Below are 18,646 nucleotides of genomic sequence, written 5' to 3' on the forward strand. Positions count from 1 at the left end.
TCTACCCAGACTAACAGATAAATGTTGGTTATAAATGCCAGGTAGACTGGAACGCTTTCAAGCTTGTTAAAACAAGGCAGAATATTGCCTTTTAAATTACTTGCTTCAATGTTGTTGAACTGGTTTGTGGCCAGATTACACCTAGACAACTAAGGAGGTGGTTCCTGTAGCTGAGATTCAGTGTAGCCTAGAAAACACAGCAGCCAGCATCCACCCAACACTGTTCTGATTTGCTGTGACCAAAAAAAAGTGCCTTTCTCTTTCTTCTTTTTGTTCTGAGGAAGTTGGCAGCAAAGAAGTCACAGGTCTAAAGTTGCTGTTAAACTGGAATCTGGGCCATCCAGACCAGGGTTGGCAACAACTATAACTCTCAACAATCCTAACTCATAAGCAGCAAACAGTATCTGCTTCACAATGCCTTGTTCTGCAGTTTCATAGGTCCTACCTGGAATACTGGTAAGCAAATGTGTTTCAGCATTCAGATGCTAAGGAATGTTAGAAAAGCATTTAAGACAATATACCACATACTATGAAGATCTTAGTGTCATCTGAAACTGCAACCCATAATTAGACACATGCCTATTGCTGCTGAAAAAAATACAAATAGGTGCCATCCAGGCAGATAAATAAGGATGTCAGTTCCTTATTTACAGCCATGTAAACTCTGTTACAGCCATGTGACCTAGGGTAGCTCACTCCTTACTTACCAAAGGGAGGTGAAAAAACTTGGATGTTTTCAGAGCACTCTGTACTTTTAGAGTTGCAGTTTAGTCATGATGGACCTGTTCAAGTATCTGCTCAGGTAGGTTTTAGTACTCCATGAGACGGTAAGTACTTTAAAAAGCAGTTGCAATTATGAAAATTGAGAGAGCCAGAGGACAATTTAAAATCAAAACCACACACTGTGGGAGGAAGGGGAAGGAATGACCGCACATTCCATGAGCGGTGTCATTATCTATTCTTATAGTAGTCATATCAGGATGGGAGTTAAATTACTCATTTTTACAGATAACAAAACTAGGGTTCAGAGTGGTTAAGGAACTGATCTAAGGTCTTATTAAAATACTGGAGTCTGGAAGTGGAGCTGTGGCTTAAAATGGTGGAGTGCTAGCCTTGAGCAAAACTGCTCAGGGCTAATAACCCAGGCTCTGAGTTCAAACTCCATGACCAAAAAAAAAAAAAAAAAAGGCTGGGAATATGAATGTGGCTTAGTGGGGCTTAGTGGTAGAGTGCTTGCCTAGCATGCATGAAGACCTGGGTTTGCTTCTTCTGCACCACATAAACAGAAAAGGCCAGAAGTGGCGCTGTGGTTCAAGTGGTAGAGTGCTAGCCTTGAGCAGAAGAAGCTCAGGGGCAGTGCCAGGCCCTGAGTTCAAGCCCTAGGACAAGCAGAAAATTAAAATGAAATGAGTCAGGAGGAGAACCTTAAAATATCCTTAGTTATGGTACTATGGTATCCAATCAGATTTAATGAACAATTGTTGATTTTGCTTGTAGGTGTAGTTAATCTAGGGAATCAATTAATGTCTGTGAAAGTAATTAGCTATTCTGAAATATAGTCAGATTATTTTTCTGTTCCTACTTTAGTTTTTAATATTTTGGACAGTTCATTGATCTTCTACATCTGTTACATACTTTGACCACATTAAAATATTGTATCTTTAGCTTTTTCAGGTGAATTATGATATTGCTTACATATTGTGATATTTATACTCCCGTGTATAAATAAACTAAAATTAAATAAAGTAAATTACATTAAATAAATATAAATTTAAAAAATTATGTATCTAGAACTCCCGAGGAAGTTAGTAGACACTGTCCAAATAGAAAATAACCACTGAATTCAACTTAAGTGAGATGATATTTATTGACTGGCAATTATTGAATTCATATGTTGTGCCTTATACTTGAACCAAGTTATGTAGAAATGAACAAAGTCTTTGCCATAAATCTTTCCTAGTTGGGAGACAAGATGATAACAAGTAGATAAGACAAACAGTCATATGACAACGAGGAAAGAGCCACCCAAGCTATGGAGCCAGGGAAGAGTCTACCACCAGAGTTGTGAAACATATCTCTTGTACTTCGGATGTTTGATAGGATTTCAGGAAACACACCTGTCACTCCTCAGTGGATCATGCAGTCACAATTGCCCCATAACACAGGAACTGAATGCTTTCTGAAAAGTGTGTGTATGTAGGACCACGTCCAGGATTGCCTATGAAACAATGCAAGTCTTTAGTTTAGTATATTCTTTACTCAGGCTAGGTTTACATTCCCAGTGTCCATCTTGATCAAACATCTCGTCTGAATCTTACATCGGTGGGATTATCTTCTCTTCTCCTTCTTGTTTGCTCTACCCTAGCCACACCTTTCCTACTTGCTTTCCCTCCAGGCCTTTTGCATTTGCTGTGCCCTCTCTCACAAATTGGCCAATTCCCAGCGAATCCTGTGACTGGGTCCCTTGCCATTGGCAAATGACAATCTGTCACCTTCTCAGTGTGGCTTAGTGTGGTCACTCCCAGCAGCACCTGAAATTTCGGTGCTTCTTTCCTTGCTCATTGGGGTGACTGCATTCATCTCAATGGGAGTTCATTTATGTGTGTATTTACTGTCTGTGAGTTCCTTGACAACAGGTTTTAGGTCTTAATCTGTTGCTGCTTACCTGATTGAGGAACAACATACTCTGTATTTGCTGGATGAATAACTACATTGCTATAGTCAGCTATATATCTATTAGTGCTAGCCAAGAGTTGTTGTAGTTATCTTCTGTCAACAAGAAGGACCCAAGATACATATAGTCCTTTAGACATTTTTCTCCTTAGGAAAGTTCCTCAGTAAACACTGCTATGGAAAGCTGACTCTTGACAATGTAGAAATTTACTTACCCAGAAAAAAACTAAATTAGCTTGAGCAGCAAAAGTCAAGGCAAGACTCTTGTGGACTGGAAACAGGAATGTGTGTCATGAATTTTCAGGAAATACATTTTGAAAGCTAGCTCACAGCCCACAGAAACATGTTCCAAATAGAAGTACTTTGGTAAACCTCCCTCAACTCCATATATGACCCTCTGCCTTGCAGGGTGAATTGAGGACCTCAGTATTATCAATGCCCTGGAGTTTACCAGTTTGGAGGAGGCTGACATTCCAAAGGGACCTGAGAGAACATTCCAGAATTCAGGATAAAGTCTACAATGGAACATGAGCCTCATGCAGGTACTAGAATGCTCTCCCGTGTGGCTGGAGGAGCAGCTTTCCCCACTGTTGGCAGACAAGTGTGGGAATACAGTTGACTTGGCGCCATGTTGGTCAAAGTGGAATCTGGACATGTGACTTCTCAAACACTTCCTCTTCTCATAGTGAAATGGTCCCACCCCTCACTGAGAGCAATGCTGGGACACCCTTCTCTGTGGGGTCAGCTCTACCCAGCTATGTCTCCCTTGGATGGACGGCTGCCCACAGAACCCAGTGCTTTCCTTTCCTTTCCTTTCCTTTCTTTCTTTCTTTCTTCTTTCTTTTTTGTTGTTGTGAGACTGGGACTCAAACTCAGTACCTGATGCTTTGCTCATTGGTTGGCATTCTAACCAAACCCCAGAAACCAAAGTTTTCATTTGGATGTATCAGTTCCTTCCACTAATACAGCCAAGTCTTGCTCTTGCCTGTGGGCTGCTTTTGCACATGTCTAACACTGATGTGGTTTTTTTTAGATCTGAAAGAACATCTTTATTTTTAAAGTTGCCTAGGGGCCTCTACCTCAAGGCTTTCTAGTACCACTTATGGTTCCTAATTAATCAAAATAAAATCACTGCCACCTACCCCAGACCTTCATATCATCTTAATGTCAAATAATAGATCTGGGAGACTGTGGCCACTGTCTTTCTTTAGATTTGTGCATGTGGCAGCAAAAGGGATCTTCTAGAATGAATGCCCACACAGACAAATTGCTTAGTTGTTACAAACCAAGTCCTTCCTGTGTTAAGATTCCTGAGCATGGAACGGATGCCAGGGAACTGACTGTCTCAGGCTTTTCTTAAAGAGACATCTAGTGGGGCTGACGCAGAAAAAAAAAAAAAAGTCTTGAATTCCGAATCCAGGGCTGGAAGACTAAGTGCCAAGAGCGCCCTCTAGTGTCCTACCAAATTTCAAACTTAATAACAGAGACTCCTAGATGCCTTAACCGATCTGCCAAATAAGAGTGTACTTTAATAATAATAATAAAAAAGAGTGTACTTCCATTCACAGTTAGCAATTACATGCTTGCAAGAAAGAACATTGGCCTTTTCAGGATTTCTGTCAAAGTGTTTTAAAACTGGTGACTTCAAAGAAAAGGAATGTGTTATAGGGAGCGGTGGGGTACCAGATTCCCATCAATGTATAATATTAAATGTCTCAAGATGTGTGATGGTGCAGGCCTGTAATCTTGGTACTCAAAGCTGAGGCAAAAAACCAGTGAAGTCCATGCCAGCTGATTACCTACCAAGATCAAGGTCAGCCTAAGCTACATCGTGAAACCTGGTCTCAAAAACAAAACAAAACAACACTTTAAGAGATACAATTTCACTTACTGAACATCATATTGTTTCCTCTTATTTAGTTGTGATGAAGGCACTATTATCTTTCATCGTGTCTTTCATCTGAAGAGTGTGAGACTTGAGAGGAATAACCAAGTGTAGGCAACTGGGAAGTAGCAGGCTCTAACCTTGATTTCACCATTTCATATCACCCTGAATTCCCAGGACACTTTGCAGCAAGAATTTCCCTTCCTTCCTTCCTTCCTTCCTTCCTTCCTTCCTTCCTTCCTTCCTTCCTTCCTTCCTTCCTTCTCCCTCCCTTCCTCTATCCCTCCCTAGCTCTTTTTCTTCCCCGCTCTTCCCTTTTTTCTTTTTCTTCCCCCCTCTTCCCTTTTTTCCCTTTCTTCCTTCCAGCTGATGGGATTTAAGACACCCTACCCCAATATATGGTGTCTTGGCATTTGAGAAAACATCATAACAGGAAGAACATTCTCATCTTTGACCCTTCTGCCCCCATCCTATAAGGAGAACAGCCACAGAAATATGCCCTAGATAGGACTGGTTTGCTCTTATCTCTGAGACACAGAACATGAAAGAGAATCTGATCAACAGGCTTTGCTAAGTTTCCCTTCCCTTGTTTATTACCCTGAGATGGGGAGTTTTTAATTCAGTCATAGTTCTCATGACTATCCAGTTCTATGTAACATGTAACATAAAAAATACCCAGATTTTTCCTGTTCCTTGAAGTCTTTGTGACGTGAAGAATGCTCTCATTTCCTAAAGAACATACATTGCCTAAGTCTTTATGTGGGTTTTTAAAAACCTTTGTTACAAGGCCTCAGCCATGAGCCCAGCAGTGTGCTAGGAAAGAAATCTTTTCCCTCCATGTCCAACTTTCCTTTTTATTCTCCTCAGTTACTAAATGTGTCTGTTTTCCTTTGGAAGCCTGGTGACATTTGCCATGGCAGGGTTATAATTTTAATGGAGTCTTGATAACCAATCTCTTTGTCTTGATACCATTAAGTGATCTCCAGCATGAAATCAAAACAGATATTTCCCATGCCACTTCTGGGAAATGGCTTTTTTTTGGTGCTGTCCAATCCAGAGAATCAATGTCATTTTATTCTCCTGATGAAAATTGTGATTTGACTTTTTTTTCCTGCTCTTAAATTATCCTGTTTAAAGTAGGAAAACCTACTTTAAAACAAAAAGCACACTTGGACCAAAGCAGTCACATCAAGGTGAAGTGAGTCACTCTTTAGATGTTGAACAGGTCAGAAGACTTTTATCTCATTATAGTGTTTGCAATGGTAGGTTTTCCAACCAGAAACAGATTTCTGTCTTTGGAGGCTTTATGCTTTGCTTTGTATCAGCTTTGAACTGGACCCAGGGAGAAATTCTTTAAGCCATGCAGTAAAAATATGTGGTTTGGCCTTATGTGGGGAGATTGTGGACTGTGGGATTGAACAGTTATTCCACACAGATCTTGCTCTTAGAGCAGAAGGACCTCTTCCATCCGCCTGCAGCTTTCTTTACAGATATTCCCTTCTGTGCACTCAGGCATTCTCCAAACAGGGTCATCAGTCATAGGTCATCCCCCCTAGTACAGTCAAGTGTCCTGTGGTGAGTGAGCATCAAACTCAAGCTCAGCCATGCAGTCATTCCAGAGGCATTATCCGTGGAGCCCTCAGAGTGAGGACCCTCCTGAATATGAGAGATCAAAGAGCCATTTAAATCTCAGGGCAGAGGTGATTTGTTTAGCCAAATAAAGAAAACATGTGTAATGAAGAGGGAAAACAGAGCCAGAAGACATTACATCTTTTTCTTTCTTTCATTTTTTTTTGTTAGTTGTGGGGCTTGAACTCTGGGCCCGGGGGCTGTCCCTCAGCTCTTCAACTCAAGGCGAGCACTCTACCACTTTAGCTTCTGGTTTTCTGGTGGTTTATTGGAGATAAGACTTTCATGGACTTTCCTGCCTGGGCTGGCTTTGAACCACAATCCTCAGATCTCAGCCTCTTGAGTAGCTAGGATTATAGGCGTGAGCCACATCTGATGTTCTGGATCTAGACAAACCTGAACTCTGAGAAACCTATTCCTTGACTTTTCAGTTGAGAATCAGTAAGTTCCTGTTTGGCTCAAACTAATTAGAATTTGGCTTTTGTCACTTGAAATGAAAAGTATCCCGATTAATACTATATACAGAAATTTCTGGCTTGAGAAATGGGAAATGAAGAAATAGGGCTCCTTTATCCTCTATATTGGTCTTTTTTCCCCCCAGGAAGACTCTCCTGAGGGGCCAGTAAATGATCCCCTCTTACCAACTATGAATGAAGCAAGGTTCTTTCTGTTCTTGTTCTTCCGCCAACATAAGCCACATTAAATAAACATTGCTAACTTAAGCATCTGATTTTTACCCATCCATCTGGACTAGGCCATTTCTACATAACTAACAACATATTCACTCTTTCCACTTTGGGGGTGGAGTACAGAGATTTGTACTCAGGGCTTCATGCTTGCCAGACAGGTGCTCTACCACTTGAGCCATATCCCAGCACCATTTACTAATTTGGGGGAGGGTAGGATCTCCCACTGTTGGGGTGGGGACTCAATTGGCTTTATACAGCAATTCTTCTACATATACTTTTTTCATGTGTGGGGATACAGATGTAGCCCTTGTTTGTTGAGATAGATCTCACTAGCTTTTTTTCTGGGCCAGCCTCAAACCTTGAGCCTCTTGGTCTCCACTTCTTGGGTAGTTAGAATTATAGATGTTAGACACCATGCCCTGGTTTCAAATTTTTGAAAAAGTTACAAAAATCAACTATTAGTGTATTTAATTCTTTGAAATTCGGTTGCCAGCAATAATCCCCATGTCATGCAGTTCCAAGATCATCTTTTATTTCTTTTCTATGTGAAAGATGTTGTATAAAAACTCATTTGATAATTATGAATTTGCTTTTACAACAGGGAATAAATCAGTGCATATAAAGCAATGGAGAAGAATGACATCGTTTGCAAAAAATCATTTTGTGCATTTTTGCAAAAATACTGATATAATGTCTGCTACAAACAGCAATCTTGAGTGTGATGTTAAAGTTTCTGCTAGAAGTTTTATAGTCTAGTCTATTGGCCATCCATAGCCATGGGTTTTTCATCCATGTATGCTACCGACTGCAGAACAAAAATATTCAGAAAAAATGGCAGCTATGCTGAACATATACAGACCTTTCTCATCATCATTCTCAAACAGTGCATCTGTTTGCATTGCTAGGGATGACTTAAAGCATGTCATAAAAGCTTCATATGTGTGACATACAAATATTGCACCATTTTATATAAATATAAAAGAAGTGTATCTTATAAAGTATATCGTAAATATCTTAAGATATCAGTATCTTTGAGGAGTCCTGGAACCAATCCTTCTTGGGTACCAAGGGATAATTATGTATGTTAAATATTAATACATGGAAATATTGCCAAGAAAAATACTCCCATTAAATCATATTCTTCTAGCTTTGGGCATATGCTGACCCCATCAGCTTTGTCATTGTGTTCAATGCTAGAAAGGCACAGCAATGTCCTCTGTAATTCACAATTCAGCTTGTGATTTACAGTGCTTAGATTCATTGGCTGCAGAATGAATTTGGGAGCTGCAGAATGAATTGATGATATACAGGTTAACAGGAGAAAAGCATGCACAGTTACATGATGCATTCACATGATTTACATGATGTGGGACTTTTCCTATGGAAGAGTATTAAGGCCTCAAAGAAAAAAATAGGCTTTTGAGCTTTTAACAAAGACCCTGAACTGTGGAGACCTAGAAAGATAAAAGAAGAGGGTTTGGGGCTTCCATGAGCAGCAAATATAGGAAGTCATAGATAGGGGAGAGACTAATGAAAGACAAAGGTTGTCTTAATGTTTATCCAGATCCATCTTAGCACTGACTTTCTGTCTTCTTGATAGCTTTAAGACTTCCCCAAGAGAGTGAATTTGTAATAGTCCACATTACTCAGAAATCTCTGCTTATAGTTATATAAGGGAAGCTCTTAGGTTTTATTTTCTTCTGCAAATGTGTCGTCAGCTCAAATTCATCCTGTGTCAAAGAGATACACTTTGGGAAATTATTCCCTTAAGTTTTGTCCTGGAATTTGCACTCATGGACTTGCCACTTGGTGAACTGGCTCTCTACTACTTGAGCCGTCCTCTAGCCTAGCTGGTTATTTTGAAAACAGAGTCATAGGAATTTTCTGGGCTGGTTTCAGAAAGAGACCCTGTTGATCTCAGCCTCCTCTACAGCTAGAATTACACATGTGAGCAGCGGGCACTTGTTTCATTTACCTTTTCAAGTTTCATTCATTCTTTTGCCAAGTTAAATAAGTTAGATAAAAAGCAAAATACACTGAATGCAGACCTGGATGCAAATGGCTGTGTTTCCAAGGACCCTGATCAAGAAATGAAAGTATTACAATGTTCAGGCCATTGTAACTCAATACTACAATAGATCAATATGTATTTTACCGATTAGAATAATTAGGATCCTACCCAAAATTGCCCTCTGTTTGTGGCTCCCGGCCAGCCTATTGCACTCAGTTTCTCCTGGCTCCTGTAACAGAGGACGTAAAGCTGACACTGCTTATCCAGAGCAATTCTGACGATACTGGGGCAGCGCTTGAGCCGTGTGAAAGAGCCATGGGGCTGGAGCAAGATAGCACGGGGGTATCAAGAACTCGGATATTATATTCAGGAAACATAGTTTGTTACAGGTTGTCTTTTTGGACGTCATAACTTGAATGTGATGGGATTTTTTCATAGTCATAGGGTTGATAAGGCTGAGTAGAACCTCAGAACTCAGAACTCATCAAAACTTCGTAGCAGGTTATAAAGTTAATAGTCTCCTTTAACGAGAGCCCATTTGGCCAAGATAGCTTCAGTGCCCATAATTCTTACAGAAACAAAATGAAACTCAAGTTCCACCAATCACAAGCTTCTAATGAATACTGAAATAATCCAAAAGAGGCCAGTACCTGATCTAACCAATGAAATACTTCTTTTGCTTCACTTCCGTATTACCCCATGAAAGTTTTCTCCTCACATCCCTTTGACAAGGTTCTGGATCTTTTCTGGTTTAGAGCTGTATGATTAATGAATTGCAATCTGCTCAATTAGACTTTAAATTTTAGTGTGACTACATTTATTTCTTCATTCATTTACTTATTGTGCCAGTCCAGGTGCTTGAACAGCTCAACTTTTTTGCTCAAAGCCAGAAATCCACCACTTGAGCCACAACTCAATTTCCAGCTTTTTGGTGATTCATTGGAAATAAGGGTCTCATAGACCTTCCTGCTCAGGCTGGCTTCAAACCATGATCCTCAAATCTCAGCCTCTTGAGTAGCTATGATTACAGTTGTGAGCCACTGGCATCTGATCCAACTTAGTTGTTTGACAGACCTCATGCTGGACAGACAGACACCAAAACCATCAATGCTCATGGGTCTTCTTTGAGGGATGGAGGACACCAAGAGGCAACACCCATGAACCTGTCCATCGCCTGGCGTTTCCAGATGAGCTGTTGTGAGATGAAGCCCTTGTAGTTCTCACATTCAATTCTAATTGCTGAATATGTGGGGCTTATTTCACCTGCCAGTCTTGGCAGGATTATTTCAAGCCGAAGGCAGAACACTATTTCATACTGAGAACATTTCTTGAAAGATTGCTTCAAACAGGGCTATAGACATATTGAAAAGCAATTGTACAACAAAAGCAATTCTAGGAAACTCTGTTGAACAATTTGATGCCCTGTTATTATCAGAACTTGGTGGGACCATTCTATCCTAGTGTGTAGAAATTCTAAGGAAACAACTCTCTCTCAGCAAAGTAAACAAAATCCCGCACCCAGGGCCCTTCTGGGTCTTTTCTGACTAAATCCCTCGGACTTCCAAGTGTATCATGTCAGGAGTCAAAAGGTGGGTATGGAGGTAAACTCAGTTACTCCGTTGTCAAAATCACAAGAACTTCCAGAGCTTTAGATCCATCCCTCCTTCCAGTATCCACAAAAGCTTATAGGAAATTTTTCTCGGTGTACAGTGAAAGGAATAGTGCTCTGGCAGCTGTATCGTGAGCAATCACTTTTGATTGAGACAGAACTAGTTTCCTAGCTTCAAATTCTATATTTGAATTTCCCCAGCTGCTTTCCTAATGGTTATTTCAATATTCTTGGTAATGGTGCTGACTTCAGGAGAGGTAGTGATTTATTTTAGCATCAGAGGAAATGCCACTTACTATTTATTGTAGACCAGATGTCTTCTTCCTAGGCATTCCTTAATTCTGACAGCTGTGGTTCACTCCAGCCATTAGTACTCAGATAGAAAGGCTTAAGTTACCATTGCTCAGATAAAAGGAAACCAATATGTAGCAAACCAGAAAAACTTCTCTGTGGAGGTTCCCAGATGCAGAAGTAGAGCTGGGGGAGCAACTCTTTCTTAAGCTCTCTGCTTTGTGTCTTACTTTATCTTGTTTTCTTTTCTTAAAATTGAATTTAATAACTTTTTTCCCTTATTCTTCCCTAAATTCTGACTATAGAAAACTATAGAGTTGATTTGTACAAAGTATTTGAGAAAAATGGGGATTGTGTTGCCGTAGTAATTCTTTAAAATAACATGGGATTTCCCCAGTAATTCCTGCTTTGCCTGCCTGCCTACCTTCCTTCCTTCCTTTCCTCCTCCTCCTCCTCCTCCTTCTCCTCCTCCTCCTCCTGCTCCTTCTTTCTTCTTCCATTATTGGGGTTTGAACTCAGGACTCTGTGCTTGCTTGCTGGTGCTCTGCTACTTGAGGCATACGTTTGGCCCTGAATTTTGCTGGTTATATTTGGAGATGGAGTCTAGCAAACTTTTCTTCCTTAGCTGGCCTTAACCTGCAGTTCTCCAGATCTCCATTTCCTGAGTAGCTAAGATGATAGGGGCAAGCCACTGGTACTAGGCTTTGCCTAGTCATTTCTAATTGGAGATACCTTCAGGTCTTTCCATCAGGGAAACTTTTTTCTTTTAGTTCTTTATTCCTGGACCTTTTTCTTTCATTTTCCTGGATCCTTTCCCCTCCTAATATGTCACTCTACCTCCTTCTTTCCTCTTCTAGCTCATCTGTCTGCCCCCAGATGTTCAGCTGGCTTTTGGAAACATTTTTTTTCTTACATTGCTATTCAAAATAATAAATTTATCTTTGGCTTACTAGTATTCCTTCTGAAAAATATCTTAGAACCTGTTGTTGTTTTAGAACCAAATGCTCTTCACTGGATATAGTGGTATTTATCTGCAATCCCAGTACTCAGCGCTCAGGAGGCTGAGACAGGATTGTGAGTTTGAAGCTTAGCTGTGCTGTCTCAAAACAAACAAAAAATACAAAAACAAAACAAAATACCCTCTAATATAAAACAACAATTAGATGGCTTTTCCCTTTCCTCTTTGAGAAATTTCATCAGCACTTTTATTTTGTGGAGAGGGAATGGGTGGAATTTGAACTCAGGACCTTATTCAAGCACTCCACCAATTGAGCCATACTTTTAACCCTTTTTAACTTTACTTATTTTTCAGGTAGGGTCTGTTATTTTTGCTTATTTGTTATTTTTGCTTGCTTTTTGACCAAGATCCTTCAACCTACACTTTGTATGTAGCTGGGAGTATAGATATGAACTTACATCCAGTCTGTTTATTGAGATGGGAGTCTTGGTAACTTTTTGCTTGGGATGGCCTTGAACCATGATCCTCCTGAGTAACTGGAGCTATATTATATCACTCCTGACTTCATCAAAAGCTTGTAAAGTAAAATTTAATTACATATTTGCTATATCAGTATCTACATTATAGCAAGATATTAGTAACTAATCAGCAATGTGTTGTAGGACTGCCAAAATTAAGATAAATATAAGAGAGATAAGCTTTCATTGGGCCAGTATTTAAATTCGTTGCTTTCCATATTTTTGGTAATTTCTGTGTATTGCTTCCTGTGGAAGAGATCTTTTCCTGCAGGCAGATTCAAAATCCTCTTCTTTGAAAAATATTTTATAGGAAACGGTGAATTCAGTGGAGATCGACATGAAAATTAAGCTTATAAGCCTGAAGGAATATCCAACGTATGCAAAACTAAGGAGTTTTGAAAGAGGTGAAATGCTTACTTATTTTCTTAAAAATATACTACAGCCAGAAATATGCATATAGAAAAACAAAACACCCTGCAGGATACAGTCAGAGAGGAAGCTGTTTCTGGCATTGCAAGGCACATTTCCATTTTGGTCTCCTACCACTTAATTATTTTTTTAATTGTAAAGATACTGTACAGAGGGGTTACAGTTACATGATCAAGGTAATGAGCACATTTCCTATTGAGCATTGTTACCTCCTCCTTTGTTTCTCCTCTACTATCCCTTCCTTCCTCACCTCCCCAACTCTTCCCCCCACGTCCCCTCCCTACCCACCCACACCAAATTATAAAGTTCATTTTCAACATAGTGTCTTGTATATCTCATTGTACAGTGGATCAACCTGTATCCTTATTTCAGCATTTTGTTATTTCCCTTCCCCTCCCCAAATTAGAAAAAAAGTATATACAAGATGCAGGGCACCAGAATCAAATACAGTGACAGCAGGGATTATACCATAGTGGGAAGAACATACAAAAGAAATCACATAGTACATTAAAAACAACAGCAACAAAGAAAAAAAAACCTCTTTGGTCCATATCTTGGGGTTCATTTTGCTTAGCATCATCTTATATGGTCATATGTACATAGCTTTTGACCTTTGATTCTTGTCTGGTAAAATGATCCTAGATGTTTACTAGTTATCCCTACCACTTCTTAAGACCACCAAGCTCATCCTTTGCCTTTTTCTTGGGGAATGAGAGTTGGTAGCTCTCCAGGGTTTTGTTGTTGGGTTTGAACTCATATCACATCTCTAAGAGAGTGTGTTGTCCTTGTTTTCAAAGTTTGCTAAGTAATGCCCAGGTGAGTCAGTTTGATACAAAGGCCTGTCACCATGGAAGACTCTCCCGTTGCGCATATCCGGCTTTCTAAAATGGGTATCGTCTGTAATGATTTCATGACATTGATGAGCCAGACCTACTGCCTCCTTCACTATGAGCCAGCTGGTTAGTGCATCGCATGACCCTTGGCTTCATGTGGTGACATCATCCAATAGGTGGGTATCTGTTGAGGACCCTATGGACAAGGCTGCTGATGGACAGCTCTCATGACTCTTCAGCTTTCAGTGAAGATGCCCTTTTGCTTAACATGACATTTCTCATTCAAATGCTTCCTGGTTCTTACCAGTTATAAATATACTCATATAACTATAGTTTTATTCCCTCTGAGACCCCTCCATCTGCATGGAAAAGAATCTAATGCCCCTGGAAGCATTACAGGACTTCTCTGCAATTTTACCATAAAGGATTTATAACCATAGTTTGCCTACCATAAAAGATTTCCAATGCATGGAACAATTGGAGGCCTTCTCTGTTCCACATTTGTTTGCTTGTTTTTGTGTTGATACTATGGCTTAAACTTGGGGCCTGGGCACTGTTCTTTTAGCTTTTTCACTCAAAGGAGGGCTCTACCACTTGAGCCATAGGTCCACTTTTGGCTTTTTGGTGATTATTTGGTGACAAGAGTCTTACAGACTTTCCTGCACAGGCTGGCTTTGAACCATAATCCTCAGCTCTCAGTCTCTTGAGGAGGTGGGATGACAGATATGAGCCACTGGTGCCTATGCGTCATTTCTTATTCTAGCTTCCATCATTCTCCCCATTTTTGTGTCAGCTGTTTTGTAGCAATAAGTGTAGTAGACATTTGCAGAATAACTTTTATGTGCTGAGTATTATTCCACAGGCGGTGTATATATCTAGTCATTTAATCCTTCCAGCCATACTATGAGGTAGATGAGAAAGTTGAACTCCAGGGAGGTGCCATGAAGGATTAAGGAGACTTCAGAGTTTCTTGCTTTTTGTCTATTTGCACCAAAATAGTCATATGATAATGTTGACATGTTATAAAGTCTTGACATGAGTCAAACTTGAGTTCAAATCCCAGCTCAGCCACTTAGTCATCATGTAACTTTGGTGAATTGCTTAACTTTTCTGGCCCCCAGTATCCTTATCTGGAATGGAGGAAACCTCTTCAGATTGTTGGGGGTAGTAAATAGAATAATGCATGTAACTAAAGATTGAAAAGGGACACCTCCAAGTGGTTGTTCAGAGGACAGTTTATTAGCAGAACCAATCAGCCTGCCTCCCATCTGCATCAGATGGAGGTGTGTAGCAGGGGTGTTAAGCGGGGACAGGGGAGAACTAATGATGAAGATGGATTATTTGAGGGAGGGCCAGGTGGAGGTATGGCCACAGTGAATGCAGGTGTGACCTCAGAGGAAGAGGAACTGACCTCAGAGCCTGGAGAATCTCCTACTGCACCCCGGTGTGCCAGTTACCTGAATTACAGTTGCTGGGAAGGCATCACTTGTGCACAGGAGAGGGTGGACAATGGGAAGGGGACATTTTTCCCAGCCAGACTGAACAAAAACAACTCCAAGAAGAGTCCTTGTCAAGTTATAAGTATACAGTATATGTTTGGCTTTTAATACTATGGCAACCATATCTTCAATATCTCTTTTACAGGTTAGCAAACTAAAGCTTGAGGAAGTGGAAAATCTGCCCAAGATGAAACAGCTTTAAAGAGTTCAGAGGCTAGACCAAAGATTCCAACGTCTATGTTGTTTGCAGCTGAACCATTTTGTTGACCAGTGAGAGTCACTACATAAACCGTCACGGAAGAGGTGGCCAGGATATGGTTTTGATCCAGAAACTCCTGATTGTATAATGAGATGCATATGATCAGAGCCATGGGTGCATTTTCAGTGGAGGGGCTTATTGGCATGTGATGAAGCACCTGACACCACAGGGTCCTGTGACCCTGAGCACAGAGCACTTATGGGTAATCTCAAACCTTTGATCACGAGCCTAACTCTGCATTTCTCCTCTTGTTCTGGAAGTCATAATTCTTTTTTGAATCTCAAGAGTCCAACTCCACATTTAATTAAATCTCACATAAATAAGGTTAATCTTGGATGGTTGGTGGCGTGTCGGACTACACAGTCTTCATGCCTGTAATGGAAGCCACATGCTTCATGGAATTTTTGGCCTAGTTAATATTAGCTGATCAGCTGCATTTTTATTTAGGTATGATGATTCCAGATGCTTTTATTTTAGTTCTTTCCAGAAAATTCAGAGTTTCTAACAAATCCTGAGCTTTCAGAACAGGGGAAAAATGGGAAGAAAACATCCAGAGCTTCCATGGGCTCTGTTGGCTTCCTTGTGGAATTTGTATCTGTTTCCCAGAGTCTTTGTGAAAGATGGAGTGGCCTTCCTTTCAAACAACTTGCCCCTCCTCCTCTTCACTTTCCCCCTCCCTCTTCCCCTCCCATTCCAGGAGCTGGGTATCTCCAGACTCTGTGGCTGGCATCCCTTTCACTTGTAGTCATTCCCTGGGCCGAGGTCCTGGCAAAGTATCTTAAGATATATTCCCAGTGTTCACAGGAGGGAAAGGTAGCTTCAGGAAGGCTCCTGTCTTCAGAAACAGCTGCCTGGGGTCCCTGTTCAATTACATTTTCCACTCTTTGAGGATATGCACCAGGTTCTCCCGGGGGAGAGGAGAGTAGCCAAGTGCATTCTGTTCTTAGAAGTTCTTATCAACAAACTGTCTGGGAGAATTTTTTTTTTTAATGGACTCTGGAGGTGAAAGGCCAGTTACGATACCTCTTGTGAATTTTAGTAGGCACCCAGGAAGTTGCCCTGGACTGGGGAGGGAGGAGCTGGCTGCTTAACCGTAGGAGCCTCAGCCAAAATGTAGAGATAATAGGAAAATTCCCATTTGCACCTAGTGGAAATTTATAGGTGAAAAGTTCACCGGGAGAGGTCTCTAGGCCAACTGCACTCTGAGACTTCCTCATGAGTCATTTAGAAAAACATTTTCATCTTGTACTATCTCTGGGAATTAGTACTTGTTAGATGTCTGGAAATGTGTACATGTCTGCTTCAACACTTCTTTGCTAGATAGAAAAATAGTAGACCTATTTACATCACTAAAATGAGTCCAGCAGTTCTTCTTTGCTAAGTTCTACATATTTTAACTCTTTGATGTCTCACTGTTATCACATATTATAAGTAAATGGACTGAGGTACACAGAGGCAAAGACACATGACCAAGGTCACACCACCAAGAGAAGCCCTGGTCATATGGTTCCAGAGTTTCTGTTCATGGTCTCTCTGCCCTGTTGGACTGAAGTCTAAGAAAGAGAGGAGTCCTCCATTGCTGACCTCCTGACAAAAAGCCTCTCTGAATTTCCTTATTTCAAAGGGGCTTAAGTTTAGAGGAATGTACCCTGGGGAGTAAGGCTAGCTTCTGGGTCAAGTTCAAACCTTTTGGGTAGTAGATTGGGTCTTCATGACATGATGCTATTGTTTTGTGGGTGGGAAGCGTATTTTGTTTTAGATAGGAGGATAATTCTTCCTGGGATGAAAAGCCTTTGAGAAGCTCTGCCTGTAGTTTTCTCCATCCATTGGAAGAATCACGAGCATACATGTGACTTTATAAGGAGAAAAATATAGCATTGGTGTCTTGAGACTACCCAGTCATTCAACATGCCTGAACTGGATTGAATAGAATGAAGGGTCTGGGTACTTGATTGGAAGCTTGGTCAGCCCCACAGTCTCTTGTCTGAGTTCTCAAGAAGGGAGAAGAGGGCTACATAGGAGTTCTAGATGATTATTGGTATGGGACTGGCAAAGGTCTATGGCAGAGTAGGAAGAGGGCCAGGGTAGTCAGAAGCAATGTAGAACAAACCTTCCCCTTCTCAGACTTAGCAGATCTGCCCTGATTGGGGAAGATGAAGGACCCATTAGGCTATTTCCTACATAGTTTTGATGATAGTAAGTCAGTGTGAGTCTTATGCATGCTTTCAAATTGGATTTGGCAGGAACATGATCAGGTGAGAGGGTTGCACTGTTTGAAGTTCTGGCTGGAGCAACCCCATGTGGGCACCATAGAAGCTAGCATCTCAGATTCAAGGGAAAGCTTCAGCTTCAAGTCTGGGAAACTCAGGGCTAACAGCTGATAGTATACAACTTCCAGTCAGGCACCCTGCCCCTTACACACACCCACTTTTCTGCTGAGTCTTTCATTCTGAGGACCATATAAATAGCCATGTTGACCTGTGGCTTTTCATTTTGGCGTGCTTCATTTTGACAATGCCTGGCCTTGCAGTAACCCTGGGGCTACCCTGTGATTAGAAGGGTGTGAGCTCTGCTTGCGCAGCGCTCACAGACCAGGCGGTGGCCCGGAATCATCAACCTAATGGTGTTGTAAAGGCACTGATAAGGTGTGTACCAGTACCCTGGGCTCACAGGAACACCGTCTGGACATTACCTGGAGCAGGTGGTATGGAAGAAGACTTCTGGAAGAAGTAGTTTTTTACACTACAGTGAGGTGGATAGGATGAGCTGCTAGGAGACTAGAACATAGTGATGGAATGGAGGAGTTGTTTTAAGCAGGATCTAGGCTTGAAAAGCAGCCCAGAGGTGAGAGAAAGCCATGAGTTGGCTCCTATTCAACATGCCTGAACTGGATTGAATAGAATGAAGGGTCTGGGTACTTGATTGGAAGCTTGGTCAGCCCCACAGCCTCTTGTCTGAGTTCTCAAGAAGGGAGAAGAGGGCTACATGATGAGTTCTAGATGATTATTGGTATGGGACTGGCAAGGGTCTATGGCAAAGTAGGAAGAGGGCCAGGGTAGTCAGAAGCAAACCTTCCCCTTCTCAGACTTAGCAGGTCTGCCCTGATTGACCAGGGAAGGTTTGTGCCTGGAGGAAATGGCCGGAATAGAGGGAAGGGAAATGGAATCAGGGACAGGCTGTGATGAGTTTGATACCGACCTGAGAGTGAGGCAGTGCTGTCATGCATTTAGAGCCACCTAGAGGATTAAGTACTTGCCCTGAGTGATATGATGCTGGTGGCAGATGAAGTGGAACAAAAATCTGCCTTATCCCAAAGGCAGAGCTCTCTCTCTACTACCCTCCCTCCCTCCCTCCCTCCCTCCC

The sequence above is a fragment of the Dipodomys ordii genome, unplaced genomic scaffold (assembly GCF_000151885.1).
Source record: "Dipodomys ordii isolate 6190 unplaced genomic scaffold, Dord_2.0 Scaffold3, whole genome shotgun sequence".
Lineage (NCBI taxonomy): Eukaryota > Metazoa > Chordata > Mammalia > Rodentia > Heteromyidae > Dipodomys > Dipodomys ordii.